We start from the raw sequence: 18,779 nt of genomic DNA on the forward strand, positions 1-18,779 counted from the left end.
TCCCTATGTCACCTCACCTTCAGAGTATTAGTCTCTTCAGCACCTTTTGTGGCTCCAATTCAGATGTCAGATGCTAGGCATCAATGTTGGTATTTCATTGGCATAAATAGGGTGCAGTCCCTGAAACTCAGACAGTTTTCCAAGCCCACCGTGATCTAGGTGTCAGTCCTCTGAGCCCAAGCTAAGCCATCATATCCCCTGTGACTTGCACGTGTACATCCAGATGGCCTGAAGCAAGTGAAGAATCACAAAAGAAGTGAAAATGGCTGGTTCCTACCTTAACTGATGACATTCAACCATTGTGATTTGTTCCTGCCCCACCTTAACTGAGCAATTAACCTTGTGAAATTCCTTCTCCTGGCTCAGAAGCTCCCCCACCGAGCACTTTGTGACCCCCGCCCCTGCCCACAAGAGAAAAACCCCCTTTGACTGTAATTTTCCACTACCCACCCAAATCCTATAAAACTGTCCCACCCCTATCTTCCTTGCTGACTCCTTTTTCGGACTCAGCCCGCCTGCACCCAGGTGAAATAAACAGCCTTGTTGCTCACACAAAGCCTGTTTGGTGGTCTCTTCACACGGACATGCATGACATTTGGTGCCGTGACTCAGATCAGGGGACCTCCCTTGGGCGATCAATCCCCTGTCCTGCTCTTTGCTCCTGAGAAAGATTCACCTATGACCTCAGGTCCTCAGACCAACCAGCCCAAGGAACATCTCACCAATTTTAAATCAGGTAAGTGGCCTCTTTTTACTCTCTTCTCCAACCTCTCTATCCTTCAACCTCTTTCTCCTTTCAATTTTGGCACCACCCTTCAATCTCTCCCTTCTCTTAATTTCAGTTCCTTTCCTTTTCTGGTAGAGACAGAGGAGATGCGTTTTATCCGTGAACCCAAAACTCCGGTTCTAGTCACGGACTCGGGAAGACAGTCTTCCCTTTGTGTTTAATCACCGTGGGGACGCTTACCCACGTTTCAGAGGTGTCTGATCACCAGGGGGATACCTGGCCTTGATCCTTCACCTTGGTGGCCAGTACCACTTTCACTGGGTGGCAAGCACCACCTCCCCTGGGGGGCAAGTACCCTCCCACCCCTTCTCTCCATGTGTCTACTCTCTCTTTTCTCTGGGCTTGCCTCCTTCAGTATGGGCAACCTTCCACCCTCCATCCCTCCCTCTTCTCCCTTAGCCTGTGTTCTCAAGAACTTAAAACCTCTTCAGCTCACACCTGACCTAAAACCTAAATGCCTTATTTTCTTCTGCAACACTGCTTGGCCCCAATACAAACTTGATAAATGCTCTAAATGGCCAGAAAACAGCACTTTCGATTTCTCCATCCTACAGGACCTAGATAATTTTTGTCGAAAAATTGGTAAATGGCCTGAGATGCCTTACATACAGGCATTTTTTCACACTTCGTTCCCTCCCTAATCTCTGTTCCCAATGCAATTCATCCCAAATCCTCCTTCTTTCCTTACCGCCTGTCCCCTCAGTCCCAACCCCAAGCATCTCTGAGTCTTTCCAATCTTCCTTTTCTACCAAGCCGTCTGACCTCTCCCCTCCTCCCCAGACTGCTCCCTAGGTTGCTTTCCGCCAGGCTGAATCAGGCTCCAATTCTTCCTCAGCCTCTGCTCCTCCACCCTATAATCCTTTTATCACCTCCCCTCCTCACACCCAGTCCAGCTTACAGTTTTGTTCCATGACTGGCTCTCCCCTACCTGCCCAACGATTTCCTCTTAGAGAGGTGGCTGGAGCTGAAGGCATAGTCAGGGTACTTGTGCCTTTTTCTCTATCAGACCTCTCTCAGATCAGTCAGTGTTTAGGCTCTTTCTCATCAGACCCCACTAATTATATATAGGAATTCCAATATCTAACTCTGTCCTGCAATTTAACCTGGAGTGATTTAAATGTCATCCTAACATCTACCCTTTCCCCAGATGAACAGGAAAGAGTTTTTTCTCTAGCCCAATCTCACACTGATAACCACCGGCTTCACAAGCCAGACCTCCAAGAAGGCATTAGAGCAGTTCCCCAAGAGGATCCCCAATGGAACTATCAGGCAGATTCCCCAGGTATAATTAGGCGAGATTACATGATTTCCTGCCTAGTTGATGGGCTTACAAAGGCAGCTTACAAAGCTGTTAATTATGACAAGCTTAAAGAAACTACCCAAGGTAAAGACAAAAACCTAGCCCAGTTCCTGGCTTGTTTGGCAGCAACCCTGAGATGCTTTACAGCCCTAGACCCTGAAGGGTCAGAAGGCCGTCTTATTCTAAATAGGCATTTTATCACCCAGTCAGCTCCTGACATTAGAAAAAAGCTTCAAAAATTAGAATCCAGCCCTCAAACCCCACAACAGGAATTAATCAACCTCACCTTCAAGGTGTACAATAATAGAGAGGAGGCAGCCAGACAGTAATGCATTTCTGAGTTACAATTACTTGCCTTTGCTGTGAGACAAAACCCAGCCACACCTCCAGCACACAAGAACTTCAAACTGCCTGAGCCGCAGCAGTCAAGCATTCCTACAGGACCTCCTCCAACAGGCTGTTGCTTCAAGTGCCAGAAATCTGGCCACTGGGCCAAGGAATGCCTGCAGCCCAGGATTCCTCCCAAGCCGTGTCCCATCTGTGCAGGGACCCACTGGAAATCAGACTGCCCAGCTCACCCGGCAGCTGCTCCTAGAGCCCCTAAAGGTCTGGCCCAAGGCTCTCTGACTGACTGCTTCCCAGATTTGCTCGGCTTGGCAGCTGAAGACTGACGCTGCCTGATCGCCTTGGAAGCCCCCTGGACCATCATGGATGCTGAGCTTTGGGTGACTCTCACAGTGGAGGGTAAGTCCGTCCCCTGTTTAATCAACACAGGGGCTACCCACTCCACATTACCTTCTTTTCAAGGGCCTGTTTCCCTTGCCCCCATAACTGTTGTGGGTATTGACGGCCAAGCTTCAAAACCCCTTAAAACTCCCCCACTCTGGTGCCAACTTGGACAACATTATTTTATGCACTCTTTTTTAGTTATCCCCACCTGCCTAGTTCCCTTATTTTTTTTTATTTTTTATTTTTTGAGATGGAGTCTTGCTCTGTCGCCCAGGCTGGAGTGCAGTGGCGTGATCTCGGCTCACTGCAAGCTCCGCCTTCTGAGTTCATGCCATTCTCCTGAGTTCAGCCTCCAGAGCAGCTGGAACTACAGGCGCCCACCACCACGCCCAGCTAATTTTTTTTTTTTTTTTGTATTTTTAGTAGAGATGGGGTTTCACCATGTTAGTGAGGATGGTCTCGATCTCCTGACCTCGTGATCCGCCCACCTCGGCCTCCCAAAGTGCTTGCATGAGCCACCGCGCCTGGCCCCAGTTCCCTTATTAGGCCAAGACATTTTAACCAAATTATCTGCTTCCCTGACTCTTCCTGGACTACAGCCAAATCTCATTGCCACCCTTCTTCCCAACCCAAAGCCTCCTTCATGTCTTCCTCTCGTATCCCCCTACCTTAACCCACAAGTATGGGACACCTCTACCCCTTCCCTGGCAACTGATCACACACCCACGACTATCCCACTAAAATCTAATCACCCTTACCCCACTGAACGCCAGTATCCCATCCCACAACAGGCTTTAAGGGGATTGAAGCCTGTTATCACTCGCCTGCTACAGCATGGGCTTCTAAAACCTATAAACTCTCCTTACAATTCCCACATTTTACCTGTCCAAAAACCAGACAAGTCTTACAAGTTACTTCAGGATCTGCACCTTATCAACCAAATTGTTTTGCCTATCCACCCCGTGGTGCCAAACCCATATACTGTCTTATCCTCAATACCTCCCTCCACAACCCATTATTCTGTTCTGCATCTCAAACATGCTTTCTTTACTATTTCTTTGCACCCTTCATCCCAGCCTCTCTTCACTTTCACTTAGACTGACCCTGACACCCATCAGTCTCAGCAACTTACCCAGGCTGTACTGCTGCAAGGCTTCACCAACAGCCCCCATTACTTCAGTAAAGTCCTTTCTCATGATTTACTTTCTTTCCATCCATCTGCTTCTCACCTTATTAAATATTTTGACAACTTTCTACTTTATAGCCCCTCCTACAAAACTTCCCAACAGGACACCCTTCTGCTCCTCCAACATCTGTTCTCAAAAGGATATTGTGTATCCCCCTCCAAAGCCCAAATTTCTTCCTCATCCATTACATATCTCGGCATAATTCTTCATAAAAACACATGTGCTCTCCCTGCTGATCATGTCCAGCTTATCTCCAAAACCCCAACCCCTTCTACAAAACAACAACTCCTTTCCTTCCTAGGCATGGTTAGGTACTTCTGCCTTTGGATACCTAGTTTTACCATCCTGACTAAACCATTATATAAACTCATAAAAGGAAACCTAGCTGACCCCATAAATCCTAAATCCTTTCCCCACTCCCCTTTCCATCCCTTAAAAAACAGCCCTAAAAACTGCTCCCACACTAGCTCTCCCTAACTCATCCCAACCCTTTTCATTACACACAGCCAAAGTACAGGGCTCTGCGGTCAGAATTCTTACACAAAAGCTGGGACCGCACCATTAGCCTTTCTGTCCAAACAACGTAACCTAACTGTTTTAGCCTAGCACTCATATCTGTGTGTGGCAGCTGCTGCTGCATTAATACTTTTAGAGGCCCTCAAAATCACAAACTATGCTCAACTCACTCTCTACAGTTCTCATAACTTCCAAAATCTATTTTTTTCCTCAAATCTGATGCATATACTTTATGCTCCCCAGTTCCTTCAGCTATACTCACTCTTTGTTGAGTCTCCCACAATTACCATTGTTACTGGCCTGGACTTCAATCCGGCCTCCCACCTCATTCTGGATGCCACACCTGACCCCCATGACTGTATCTCTCTGATCCACTTGACATTCACTTGATTTCCCCATATTTCCTTCTTTCCTGTTCCTCACCCTGATCACACTTGGTTTATTGATAGCAGTTCCACCAGGCCTAATTGCCACTCACCAGCAAAGGCAGGCTATGCTATAGTATCTTCCACATCTATCCTTGAGGCTACCACTGTGCCCCACTCCGCTACCTCTCAGCAAGCCGAACTCATTGCCTTAACTCGAGCCCTCACTCTTGCAAAGGGACTATGCATCAATATTTATACTGATGCTAAATATGCCTTCCATATCCTGCACCACCATGCTGTTATATGGGCAGAAAGAGGTTTCCTCACTATGCAAGGGTCCTCCATCATTAATGCCTCTTTAATAAAAACTCTTCTCAAGGCCACTTTACCTCCAAAGGAAGCTGGAGTCCTTCACTGCAAGGGCCATCAAAAGGCATCAGATCCCATCGCTCAGGGCAATGCTTATGCTGATAAAGTAGCTAAAAAAGCAGCTAGCGTTCCAACTTCTATCCCTCACAGCCAGTTTTTCTCCTTTTCATCGATCACTCCCACCTACTCTCCCACTGAAACTTCCACCTATCAATCTCTTCCCACACAAGGCAAATGGTTCTTGGACCAAGGAAAATATCTCCTTCCAGCCTCACAGGCCCATTCTAATCTGCCGTCATTTCATAACCTCTTCTATGTAGGTTACAAGCTGCTAGCCTGTCTCTTAGAACCTCTCATTTCCTTTCCATCATGGAAATCTATCCTTAAGGAAATCACTTCTCAGTGTTCCATCTGCTGTTCTGCTACTCCTCAGGGATTGTTCAGGCTCCCTCCCTTCCCTACACATCAAGCTCAGGGATTTGCCCCTGCCCAGGACTGGCAAATTGACTTTATTCACATGCCCTGAGTCAGGAAACTAAAATACCTCTTGGTCTGAGTAGACACTTGTACTGGATGGGTAGAGGCCTTTCCCACAGGGTCTGAGAAGGCCACTGCCATCATTTCTTCCCTTCTATCAGACAGAATTCCTCAATTTGTCCTTCCTACCTCTATACAGTCTGATAACGGGCCAGCCTTTATTAGTCAAGTCACTCAGGCAGTCTCCCAGTCCCTGGGCATTCAATGGAAACTTCATGCTCCTTATTGCCCTCAATCCTCAGGAAAGGTAGAAAGAACTAATGGTCTTTTAAAGACACACCTCACCAAACTCAGCCTCCAACTTAAAAAGGACTGAGGCCGGGCGCGGTGGCTCAACCCTTTAATCCCAGCACTTTGGGAGGCCGAGGTGGGCGGATCACGAGGTCAGGAGATCAAGACCATCCTGGCTAACATGGTGAAACCCCGTCTCTACTGAAAAATACAAAAAAAATTAGCCAGGCATGGTGGCAGGCCCCTGTAGTCCCAGCTACTCGGGAGGCTGAGGCAGGAGAATGGCGGGAACCTGGGAGGCAGAGCTTGCAGTGAGCCGAGATCACGCCACTGCCTGGGAGACAAGTGAGACTCCGTCTCAAAAAAAAAAAAAGGACTGAACAGTACTTTTACCACTTGCCCTTCTCAGAATTCAGGCCTGTCCTCAAGATGCCACAGAGTACAGCCCATTTGAGCTTCTGTATGGACGCTACTTTTTATTAGGCCCCAGTCTCATTCCAGACACGAGGCCTCTAGGTGATTATCTTCCAGTCCTCCAGCAGGCTAGACAGGAAATTTGCCAGGCTGCTAATCTTCTCTTGCCTACTCCAGATTCCCAGCCATATGAAGACACCCTAGCTGGATGATCAGTTCTTGTTAAGAATCTGACCCCTCAAACTCTACAACCTTGAGGGACCAGACCCTACTTAGTCATCTATAGTACCCCAACTGCCATCTGCCTGCAGGACCCTCCCCATTAGGTTCACTGATCCAGAATAAAGCTGTGTCCATCAGACAGCCAGCCTGATCTCTCCTCTTCCTCCTGGGAGTTACGTGTACTCTCTCCTACTTCCCTTAAACTCACCTGCATTCCTAAAGGATAATAGTAACCCTTATAAGGCTAATACATCCTTTCATTTTTATTAGGTCTCATCTTCCTTACCATACTCTTTATAACAGGGCTTTACACAGTCACCCCCACTACTTGGACTGCACCCCAAAAATTTGTCATCCTTACTATCTTCTGTCTAGTCATACTCCTATTCACCATTCTCAACTACTTGTAAATGCCCTGCCCTTGTTTATACTGCCAGTTTACACTTTTCCTCCAAATCATCGTAGCGGGTATCTCCTGATACTATCCCCAGTCTGCCACTCTTGACTCCCTCTTGGAGTGGATGAGTGATCTTTGCTGACAGGGCCCACTGATACTTCCACCCTGATGAAGTCCTATTCTTTACTTTTATACTCACTCTTTTTCTTGTTCCTGTTCTTACGCCACCCTCTACCTCTCCCTAGCTATCTCTACCACACTATCAATCTCACTCCACTCTCTCCTAGCCATTTCGAATCCTTCTTTAACAAACAATTGCTGGCTTTGCATTTCTCTTTCCTGTGAAATCACCGAGGCCTCGACTTACTCACTGCTAAAAAAAACAGGACTCTATATTTTTAAATGAAGAGTGTTGTTTTTACCTAAATCAATCTGTCCTGGTGTATGACAACATAAAAAATCTCAAGGATAGAGCCCAAAAACTCACCAACCAAGCAAGTAATTACACTGAACCCCTTGGGCAGTCTCTAATTGGATGTCCTGGGTCCTCCCAATTCTTAGTCCTTTAATACCTGTTTTTTTCCTTCTCTTATTCAGACCTTGTGTCTTCCGTTTAGTTTCTCAATTCATCCAAAACCGTATCCAGGCCATCACCAATCATTCTATATGACAAATCCTCCTTCTAACAACCCCACAATATCACCTCTTACCATAAAATCTTCCTTCAGCTTAATCTCTCCCACTCTAGATTCCCACGCCACTCCTAATCCCGCTCGAAGCAGCCCTGAGAAACATCGCCAATTATCTCTCCATACCACCCCCCCAAATTTTCTCTGCCCCAACACTTCAACATTATTTTATGGTTTTTTCTTATTAATATAAGAAAACAGGAATGTCAGGCCTCTGAGCCCAAGCTAAGCCATCATATCCCCTGTGACCTGCACATATACATCCAGATGGCCTGAAGCAAGTGAAGAATCACAAAAGAAGTGAAAATGGCCAGTTCCTGCCTTAACTGATGACATTCTACCATTGTAATTTGTTCCTGCCCCACCTTAACTGAGTGATTAACCTTGTGAAATTCCTTCTCCTGGCTCAGAAGCTCCCCCACCGAGCACTTTGTGACCCCCGCCCCTGCCCACAAGAGAAAAACCCCCTTTGACTGTAATTTTCCACTACCCACCCAAATCCTATAAAACGGCCCCACCCCTATCTTCCTTGCTGACTCCTTTTTCGGACTCAGCCCACCTGCACCCAGGTGAAATAAACAGCTTTATTGCTCACACAAAGCCTGTTTGGTGGTCTCTTGACCCAGAAGCGTGTGATACTAGGGTCCTCCCTTACCTGACACCTAGAGCACTCCTGTTGTAACAAGAGTCATCTTGGGTTCAGCATCAATTTATCTTCTTTCATTTGGGTGGCAAGTAGTTGAGTTTATAACTTTTACTTTCACCAAACACAAAAAAGTTCATTTCAACTAATTCTTTGGTCAGATACTAGCCATCCATGCTTATAAGAAAAAGGATGGGTAAAGTACTAGGATCTGCATCTAACCTTAGCAGCATGGTAAGCAGAATAATGGCCTAATCCCCAGGACCTGTGATTATGTTACAATTACGTGGCAAAAGAGAGTTAAGTTTGCAGATGAAATTAACTATGCTAACTAGATGGTATTAAATAGGAAGAAGAGCCTGCATTTTCCAGGTAGATCCAAGGATCCTAAAATGGGAAAGTGGAAAAGAGAGAGTCAGGGTCCAAGTGATGCATGTGAGAAAGATCTGACCTGCCACTGCAAGCTAGGAAGATAAGAGAAGACTGCAAACCAAGGAATGCAGGAGGCTTCTAGAGGCTGGAAGACACAAGAAAACTGATTGCTCCCCAGAGTCTCCAGAAGGAATGCAGCCCTGCTGACACCCTGATTTCAGCTCATTGAAGCCCACTTCAGACTTCTGACTTCCCGAACTGTAAGATAGTAAATTTGTGTTACTTTAAGCCACTAAATCTATGATAATTTGTTACAGCAGCAGTAGGAAACTAATACACAGAGGATTAGGACAAAAGGGTAGAAAGAGATACAGACTAGAGAGTCAAACAAATGTAGGCCTCCATCTTCAGTGCCATACTACCCTTTCTTTTTTTTTTTTTTTTTTTTTTGAGGTGGAGTCTCACTCTGTTGCCCAGGCTGAAGTGCAGTGGCGCGATCTCGGCTCACTGCAAGCTCCGCCTCCCGGGTTCACGCCATTCTCCTGCCTCAGCCTCCCAAGCAGCTGGACTACAGGCGCCAGCCACGCCTGGGTTTGTTTTTTTGTTTTTTTGGTTTTTTTTGTATTTTTAGTAGAGACGGGGTTTCACCATGTTAGCCAGGATGGTCTTGATCTCCTGACCTCGTGATCTGCCTGCCTCAGCCTCCCGAAGTGCTGGGATTACAGGCGTGAGCCACCGCGCTCGCCCATACTACCCTTTCTTTAGTGGTGGTCCAGAAAAAGCCCTCTGTTTCATTCTATTAGTTTTCCAGGAGACTTGCCTTTGGACCATATAACCTGGTTGAGGAAACCTGAAGGATTAAAAAAAAAAATTGTATCTTGATAAGCGAAATTCATGTACTGTTTTGGGTTCTTCAATGTTGCCATTTTCTCTTTTTCTTAAAATGAAGAATAATATTGTTGATGAAAAAAGCCAAATTCAGGCCAGGCCTGGTGGCTCATGCCTGTAATCCCAGCACTTTCGGAGGCTGAGGTGGGTGGACCACATGAAGTCAGGGGTTCAAGACCATCCTGGCCAATATGGTGAAACCCTGTCTCTACTAAAAATACAAAAATTAGCCGGATATGGTGGTACACACCTGTAATCCCAGCTACTCGAGAGTGCCATTGCACTTCAGCCTGGCTGACAGAGCGAGACTCTGTCTCAAAGGAAAAACAAAACAAAACAAAAAAACTAAACTCCATAAAATATTTGAAGAGATTTATTCTGAGCCAAATGTGAGGACCATGACCCATGACACAGCCTCAGGAGGTCCTGAGAACATGTGCCCCAGGTGGTTGGGTTGCAGCTTGATTTTATTTATTTTAGGAGATCAGAAATTACAGGTAGACATCAGTCAGTACATTTAGATATACATTGGTTTGGCCCTTCTGCATGGTCACACCAAGCCAGCATCTGGGCCTGGAACTGGGCTGCAGCCCCTCAGCTTCGCATACTGCCTCCTGACCATGGACCCCTGCAAAGTGAACGAGTTTCGGGCCTTTGTGAAAATTTGTAAGCAGGATCTGAGCATTCCGCACACAGAGGAAATGAGATTCCTGAGGGAGTGGGTGGAGAGCACAGGGGTAAAGTACCACCTACTACTCAGAAAACTAAATCAGAAGAAAAACTTGATGGTAGGAAGGTAGAGGAAGACTTAAAGGCAGACAAAACATCAAGTAAGGAAAGTGAGCTAGAAATTGATAATTAAGGTGTGATTGAAACAGACACTGATGTCCCTCAAGAAATGGGATAACAGAGGTGATGATGGATCAGGCAAATGATAAGAAAGTGGCTGCTATTGAAGCCCTAAATGATGGTGAACTGCGGAAATCCATTGATTTATTCACAGATGCCATCAAGCTGAATCCTTGCTTGGCTATTTTGTATGCCAAGAGGGCCAGTGTCTTCATCAAATTACAGAAGCCAAATGCTGCCATCCGAGACTGTGACAGAGCCATTGAAATAAATCCTGATTCAGCTCAGCCTTACAAGTGATGAGGGAAAGCACACAGACTTCTAGGCCACTGGGAAGAAGCAGCCCATGATCTTGCCCTTGCCTGTAAATTGGATTATGATGAAGATGCTAGTGTAATGCTGAAAGAAGTTCAACCTAGGGCACAGAAAATTGCAGAACATCAGAGATAGTATGAGCGAAAACGTGAAGAGCAAGAGATCAAAGAAAGCATAGAAAGAGTTAAGAAGGCTTGAGAAGAGCATGAGAGATCCCAGAGGGAGGAAGAAGCCAGACAACAGTCAGGAGCTCAGTATGGCTCTTTTCCAGGTGGCTTTCCTGGGGGAATGCCTGGTACTTTTCCCTGAGGAATGCCTGGAATGGGAGGGGGCATGCCTGGAACGGCCGGAATGCCTGGACTCAATGAAATTCTTAGTGATCCAGAGGTTCTTGCAGCCATGCAGGATCCAGAAGTTATGGTGGCCTTCCAGGATGTGGCTCAGAACCCAGCAAATATGTCAAAATACCAGAGCAACACAAAGGTTATGAATCTTATCAGTAAATTGTCAGCCAAATTTGGAGGTCAAGATTAATGCCTTTCTGATAAAGCCTTTTCTGAAGGAAAAGCAACCTACATCACCTTATGGGTGTTGCAATGATACAAACCAGTGTACCTCTGACCTTCTCATCAAGAGAGCTGGGGTGCTTTGAAGATAATCCCTACCCCTGTCCCCCAAATGTAGCAGAAGCATTTTACAGTGGTTTGCCATTAGGGTATTCATTCAGATAATGTTTTCCTACTAGGGAAAACTTTAAGCACTTTTTAAACCTCAAAAATATTTAAAACAAATTTAAAGGGTCTGTTAATTCTCACAATTTTCTTTACTAATCATTTTGGATTTTTTTTCCTTTGAATTATTGGGCAGAGAAGATACTTATGTATGGAAGATTATTGCTGTAATTTGAGTGAAATAAAAGTTTGTTACTGCGAGGCAAACATAACTCATTTGAGGAAAAAGCTTGTGTTGGATATGTGGTTCCTGAAGTACTTTGACTTGTCTTTTTAAATGCTTTATCTTTTTCTTTAAAGATTTATTTCAGGCCAGGCGCAGTGGCTCATGCCTGTAATCCCAGCACTTTGGGAGGCCAAGGTGGGTGGATCACAAGGTCAGGAGATTGAGACCATCCTGGCTAACACGGTGACGCCCTGTCTCTACTAAAAATATAAAAAATTAGGCGGGCATGGTGGTGGGCGCCTGTGGCCCCAGCTACTCGGGAGGCTGAGGCAGAAGAATGGTGTGAACCCGGGAGGCAGAGCTTGCAATGAGCCAAGATCACGCCACTGCACTCCAGCCTGGGCGACAGAGCGAGACTCTGTCTCAAAAAAACAAAAAAAGATTTATTTCAATAAAACTAATTGGGGCTGGGTGTGGTGGCTCACACCTGTAATCCCAGCACTTTGGGAGGCTGAGGCGGGCGGATCATGAGGTCAGGAGATCGAGACCATCCTGGCTAACATGGTGAAACCCCATCTCTACTAAAAATACAAAAAAATTAGCCTGGCATAGTGGCAGGCGCCTGTAGTCCCAGCTACTCGGGAGGCTGAGGCAGGAGAATGGCATGAACCCAGGAGGTGGAGCTTGCAGTGAGCTGCGATCACACCACTGCACTCCAGCCTGGGCAACAGAGCAAGGCTTTGTCTCAAAAAAAAAAAAAAGCTAATTGGGACCACCAGTATTTCAGTAGGACCTAGGCAGGGACTGGAATTACTTGGCAGGGCAGCAGCAATCTTGCTGTGTTTTATATAACATGTATCCTTCGGCAGGTTGCCCTTAAATCTTACACTGTGGTGAAAGGATGATTTTTTTGGTAATGCTGCAGTAGAGTTGGAGTACTTAGTTCTGTTTTTGTCCAGTATATCTAATAAATGTTTCATATTATTTCCACATGGGGGAAAAAAGATATATATTGGTTTGGTCCAATAAGGCAGGACAATTCAAAGTGAGGCAGGGGTGGGGGGTTTCAGGTCATAGGTGGATTCAAAAAATTTTCTGACTGATAATTAGTTGAAAGAATTAAGTTGTTATTATTTAAAAGCCCAGAATCAATAGAAAGGAGTGTCTGGGTTAAAATAAGGGGTTGTGGAAACCAAGGTTCTTATTATGTAGATGAAGGCTCCAGGTAGCAGGTAGCAGAGAGACTAGAAGGTAAATGTCTCTTATCCGACCCAAAAAAGTACCAGACTCTTAATCCCTCCTGGATCAGAAAAAGACCTGGAAAAGGAAAGGGATTCTCTACAGAATGTATATATTTTCCCCCAAAAGAGACAACTTTGCAGGGCCATTTCAAAATATGTCAAAGAAACATGTTTTCGGGTAAAATAATTTCTTTCAGGGACTGCTATCTATCATGTGATGCTATACTAGAGTCAGGTTGGAATTTGATATCTTAGTGCTACAGAGTCTGTTTTGTCATTCAAGATCTCTGTTTTAATGTTAATGCTGGTCAGTTGTGCCTGAATTCCAAAGGGAAGAGTATAATGAGGCATGTCCAAACCACCACTTCACATCATGGCCTGAACTAGCTTGTTAGGTCTACTTTAGAACCCCCTTGGCCAGGAGGAGGGATCCATTCAGTTGGCTGGGGAGCTTAGAATTTTATTTTTGGTTTACACATTTTAGGGGGACAGAAGTAACAGCCAGACATCAATCAATGTATGTATGGTATACACTGGCTTGGTCTGGAAAGGCAGGACAACTTGAGGCAAGGGCTTCCAGGTCATAGGCAGATCCAAAGATTTCCTAATTGGCAATTGGTTGAAAGAATTAAAAGTTAATGGCCAGGCATGGTGGCTCACGCCTGTAATCCCAGCACTTTGGGAGGCTGAAGCAGGCAGATCACTTGAGGTCAGGAGTTCAAGACCAGCCTGGCCAACAGGATGAAATCGTGTCTCTACTAAAAATACAAAAATTAGCTGGGTATGGTGGCACAGGCCTATAATCCCAGCTACTCGGGAGGCTGAGGCAGGAGAATTGCTTGAACCCAGAAGGCAGAGGTTGCAGTGAGCCAAGACAATGCCATTGCACTCCAGCCTGGGCAACAGAGCAAGACTCCATCTCAAAAAAAAAAAAGTTATTATCTAAAGACCTAGAATCAATGAAAGCAGTATCTGAGTTAAAATATGGGGTTGTAGGCGGGCGTAGTGGCTCATGCCTGCAATCCCAGCACTTTGGGAGGCCAAGGCAGGTGGATCACGAGGTCAGGAGATTGAGACCATCCTAGCTAACACTGTGAAACCCCGTCTCTATTAAAAATACAAAAAATTAGCCAGGTGTGGTGGCGGGTGCCTGTAATCCCAGCTACTCAGGAGGCTAAGGCAGGAGAATGGCATGAACCCGGGAGGCAGAGCTTGCAGTGAGCCAAGATAGCGCCACTGCACTCCAGCCTGGGCAACAGAGCAAGACTCCGTCTCAAAAAAAAAAAGTATATATATATATATATATATATATATATATATATATATATATATATACACAGTGTTGTGCAGACAAAGGTTCTTATTATGTAGATGAAGTTTCATAGGTGGTTGCCCTTAGAAGCAGTAGATGGCAAATGCTATCTAATCAGACTTTTAAAAGGTGCTAGATTCTCAGCTAATCTCTCCTGGATCAGGAAAAAAAACTGGAAAGGAAAGGAGATTCTGTACAGAATGTAGATTTTCTCCATTGGAGACAACTCTTCAGGGCCATGTCAAAATATGTCAAAGAAGTATATTTTGGGGTAAGATACTTTAACTTCTTTCAGGGCCTGCTATCTCTCATGTGATGCTATACTAGAGTCTAGTTAGAATATGGTATCTTATTGCTACAAAGAGTCTGTTTTGTCACTCTTAAGATCTCTATTTTAATGTTAATGTTGGTTAGTTGTGCCTGAATTCCAGAGAAAGGAGAGTATAATGAGGCATGCTGGATCCTCCCCTTCCCATCAAGGCTTGAACTAGTTTTTCAGGTTTACTTTGGAATCACCATGACCAAAAGGAGGGGCCCACTCAGTCAGATGAGAGGCTTAGAAATTTATTTTTGGTTTAGAATATATATATACACACATATATATATATTCTATATATATTTAGAATATATATATTGTATGTGTGTGTATACACACACACACACACACACACACACACACACAGAAAAATGTTACAAAAAATTAGCCTGGTGTGGTGGTACAGGCCTATAGTCTCAACTACTTGGGAAGCTGAGCTGGGAGGATCCCTTGAGGCCTGGAGGTCAAGACTGCAGTGAGCCATGATCATGCCACTGCATTTCCAACCTGGGTGACAGAGCAGGACTCTGAAAGAAAAAAAAAAAAAAGGAAGAAAAAGAGAGGAAAGAAAAAGACAAAGTAAGAAAGCAGAAAAATGCATATATTATTTTCACAAAATAAACACGTCTATGTAACCACCACCCAAATCATGATATAAAATAAAACCTGGCTGGATGCCATGGCTTATTCCCATAATATCAGTACTTCAGGAGGCTGAGTGGGGAGGGTTGTTTGAGCCCAGGAGTTCTAGACCAGCCTGGGCCACATAGTGAGACCTTGTCTCTACAAAAAATAAAATTTTTAAAAATTAGCCAGTTATGATGCCTCATGCCTGTAGTCCCAGCTGCTCCAGAGGCTGAGGTGGGAGGATGGCTTGAGCCTAGGAGGTCAAGGCTGCAGCAAGCCAATATTTGGCCACTGTTCTCCAGCCTGGATTACAAAGCAAGACGCTGTCTCAAAAAATAAATAAACAAAACAAAATAAAATACAATCAGAAGCTTCAAAACTCACCACATGACCCTTCCCAGACAATGCTTCACCTCCTACTACTAATCATTCAGACTAGTCATGAATAATCACTAGTCTGATTTCCAGTTCCAAAGATGTGGGGTTTTTGCCTGTTTTTGAATTTTATATAAATAGACTCATAGAGTATGCATGCCTTTGTCTGGCTTCTTTCTTTTTTTCTTTTTTTTTAAGGAGTTCTGCTCTTGTTGCACAGGCTGGAGTGCAATGGCACAATCTTGGCTCACTGTAACCTCTGCCTCCCAGGTTCTGTCTGGCTTCCTTCACTTAACATTATATTTGTAAGAAATGTAGCAATCGTATATTTTCATTGCTCTGTAGTATTCCATTGTATGAATATAAAATAATTTATTCATTTTTTTTAAAACTATGGCCTGGCATGGTGGCTTATGCCTGTAATCCCAGCACTTTGGGAAGCTGAGGTGGGTGGATCACCTGAGGTCAGGAATTCAAGACCAGCCTGGCCAATATGGTGAAACTCCATCACTACTAAAAATACAAAAAATTAGCCAGACGGGCCAGGCATGGTGGCTCATGCCTGTAATCCCAGCACTTTGGGAGGCCAAGGCGGGTGGATCACGATGTCAGGAGATCGAGACCATCCTGGCCAAAATGGTGAAACCCGGTCTCTACTAAAAATACAAAAATTAGCTGGGCATGGTGGTGCACGCTTGTAATCCCAGCTACTTGGGAGGCTGAAGCAGGAGAATCGCTTGAAACCAGGAAGCGGAGGTTACAGTGAGCCAAGATCACACCACTGCACTCCAGCCTGGCGACAGGGCAAGACTCCATCTCAAAAAAAAAAAATTAGCTGGATGTGGTGGTGGGTGCCTGCAATCCCAGCTATTCAGGAGGCTGAGGCAGGAGAATCATTTGAACCCAGAAGACAGAGGTTGCAGTGAGCTGAGACTGCACCATCACACTCCAGGCTGGGCAAGAAGAACGAAACTCCACCTCAAAAAAATAATAATAATAATTAACCAGGCATGGTGGCGCATGCCTGTAATCCTAGCTACTTGGATCATGGGGGAAGACATCCCCCTCGCTGTTGTCATGATAGTTCTCGTGAGATCTGGTTGTTTAAAAGTGTGTAGCACTTTCCCCTTCATTTTCTCTCTCCTGCTCTACCATGTGAAGATGTGCCTGCTTCCCCTTCCCCTTCTGCCATGATTGTAAGTTTCCTAAGGCCTCCTCAGCCATGCTTCCTGTACAGCCTGCAGAACTGTGAGTCAATTAAACCTCTTTTCTTCAGAAATTACCCAGTCTCGGATAGTTCTTTATAGCAATGTGAGAGAGGACTAATACAGCTACACACTGTTAAACAACCAGGTCTCCTGAGAACAGCACCAAAGGGGAAAATCCACTCCCCTAATCCAATCACCTCCCACCAAGCCCGACCTCCAACACTGCAGATTATAATTTGACATGAGATTTGGGTGGGGAGACAGATCCAAACCATATCATTCTGCCCCTGGCCTTATCCAAATCTCGTGTCCTCACATTTCAAAATACAATCATGCATTCTCAATGGCCCCCAAAGTCTTAAGTCATTCCAGCATTAACTCAAAAGTCCACAGTCCCAAATCTCATCTGAGACAAGGCAAGTCCCTTCTGCCTGTGAGCCTATAAAATAAAAAACAGGTTAGTTACTCCCAAGATACAATGAGGGTACAGGCATTGGGTAAATATTCCCATTCCAAAAGGGAAAAATTGGCCAAAAGAAAGAGGCTACAGGCCCCATGCAAGTTTGAAACCCAGCAGGGCAGTCATTAAATCTTTTTTTTTTTTTTTTTTTTGAGATGGAGTCTTGCTCTGTCACCCAGGCTGGAGTGCATGGAGTGCAGTGGCACAATCTTATCTCACTGCAACCTCTGCCTCCTGGATTCAAGCGATTCTTCTGTCTCAGCCTCTCAAGTAGCTGGGACTACAGGCAAGCGCCACCACTAGCAAGTGCCTGGCTAATTTTTGTATTTTTAGTAGAATATTTTTGTATTCACCATATTGGCCAGGCTGGTCTCGAACTCCTGACCTCATGATCTGCCCACCTTGGCCTCCCAAAGTGCTGGGATTACAGGCATGAGCCACTGTGCCCAGCTGAATCTTAAAACTCCAAAATAATTTCCTTTGACTCCATGTCTCACATCTGGTGCACACTGGTGCTATGGGTGGGCTCCCAAGGACTTGGGCAACTCCACCTCTGAGGGTTTCCAGGGTACAGCCCCCATGGTGGCTTTCATAGGCTGGAATTGAGTGCCTACAGCTCTTCTAGGTGGAGGGTGCAAGCTGCCAGTGGATCTACCGTTCTGCGATCTGAAGGATGGTGGTCCTCTTCTCACAGCTCCATTAAGCAGTGCCCAATGGGGGTTCTGTGTAGGGGCTCCACTGCCCTAGTAGAGGTTCTCCATAAGGCTCCACCTCTACAGCAGGCTTCTGCCTGGACATCAAGGCTTTTCCACAAATCCTCTGAAATCTAGGCAGAGGCTCCCAAACCTCAACTCTTGTACTCTGTGCACCAGCAGGCTTAGCATTACATGGAAGCTGCCAAGGCTTATGGCTTGCACCTTCTGGAGCAGTGGCTGGAGCTGTATCTGGTGCCCTTTTAGCCACAGCTGGAGCTGGAGTGGCTAGGATGCAGGGAGCAGTGTCCTGAGGCTGTACAGGGTGACAAGGCCCTGGGCCTGGCCCACAAAGCCATTCTTCCCTCCTAGGCCCCAAGGCCTGTGATGAGAGGGGCTGCTGCAAAGGTTTCTGAAATACCTTTGAGGCCTTTTTCCCATTGTCTTGGCTATCAGCATTTGGCTCCTCTTTACTTAAGCGAATTTGTGTAGGGAGCTTGAATTTTGAGACAAAGTCCCACTCTGTCACCTAGGTTGGAGTGCAGTGGTGCCATCTCGGCTCACTGCAAGTTCTGCCTTCTGGGCTCAAGCGATCCTCCCACTTCAGCCTCCTGAGTAGCTTGGATGACAGGCATGGTTTTTCTTTTCTAAGTGGGCCTGGCTGCAAATTTTCCAAACTTTTACATTCTGCTTCCCTTTTAAATACAAGTTCCAGTTTTATGTCATTTCTTTGCTCATGCATATGAACATAGGTAGTCAGAAGCAGCCAGGCTACTTCTTGAATGCTTTGCTGCTGAGAAATTTCCCCACCAGATACCCTAAATCATCACTCTCAAGT

The 18,779-nt window shown here is 45.5% G+C and overlaps 1 protein-coding gene and 1 pseudogene across 2 annotated transcripts in view; one reads left to right on the top strand and one right to left on the bottom strand.

Annotated features, from left to right (window-relative positions):
* Positions 1 to 18,779, bottom strand: part of NT5C2 (5'-nucleotidase, cytosolic II) — a 188,023-nt gene that overhangs the window by 114,627 nt on the left and 54,617 nt on the right. The gene's annotated exons all lie outside the window — the stretch shown is intronic.
* LOC101153538 (hsc70-interacting protein-like) lies at positions 9,872 to 11,348 on the top strand (annotated as a pseudogene).

The sequence above is a fragment of the Gorilla gorilla genome, chromosome 8 (genome assembly GCF_029281585.2).
Source record: "Gorilla gorilla gorilla isolate KB3781 chromosome 8, NHGRI_mGorGor1-v2.1_pri, whole genome shotgun sequence".
Classification (NCBI taxonomy): Eukaryota; Metazoa; Chordata; class Mammalia; order Primates; family Hominidae; genus Gorilla; species Gorilla gorilla.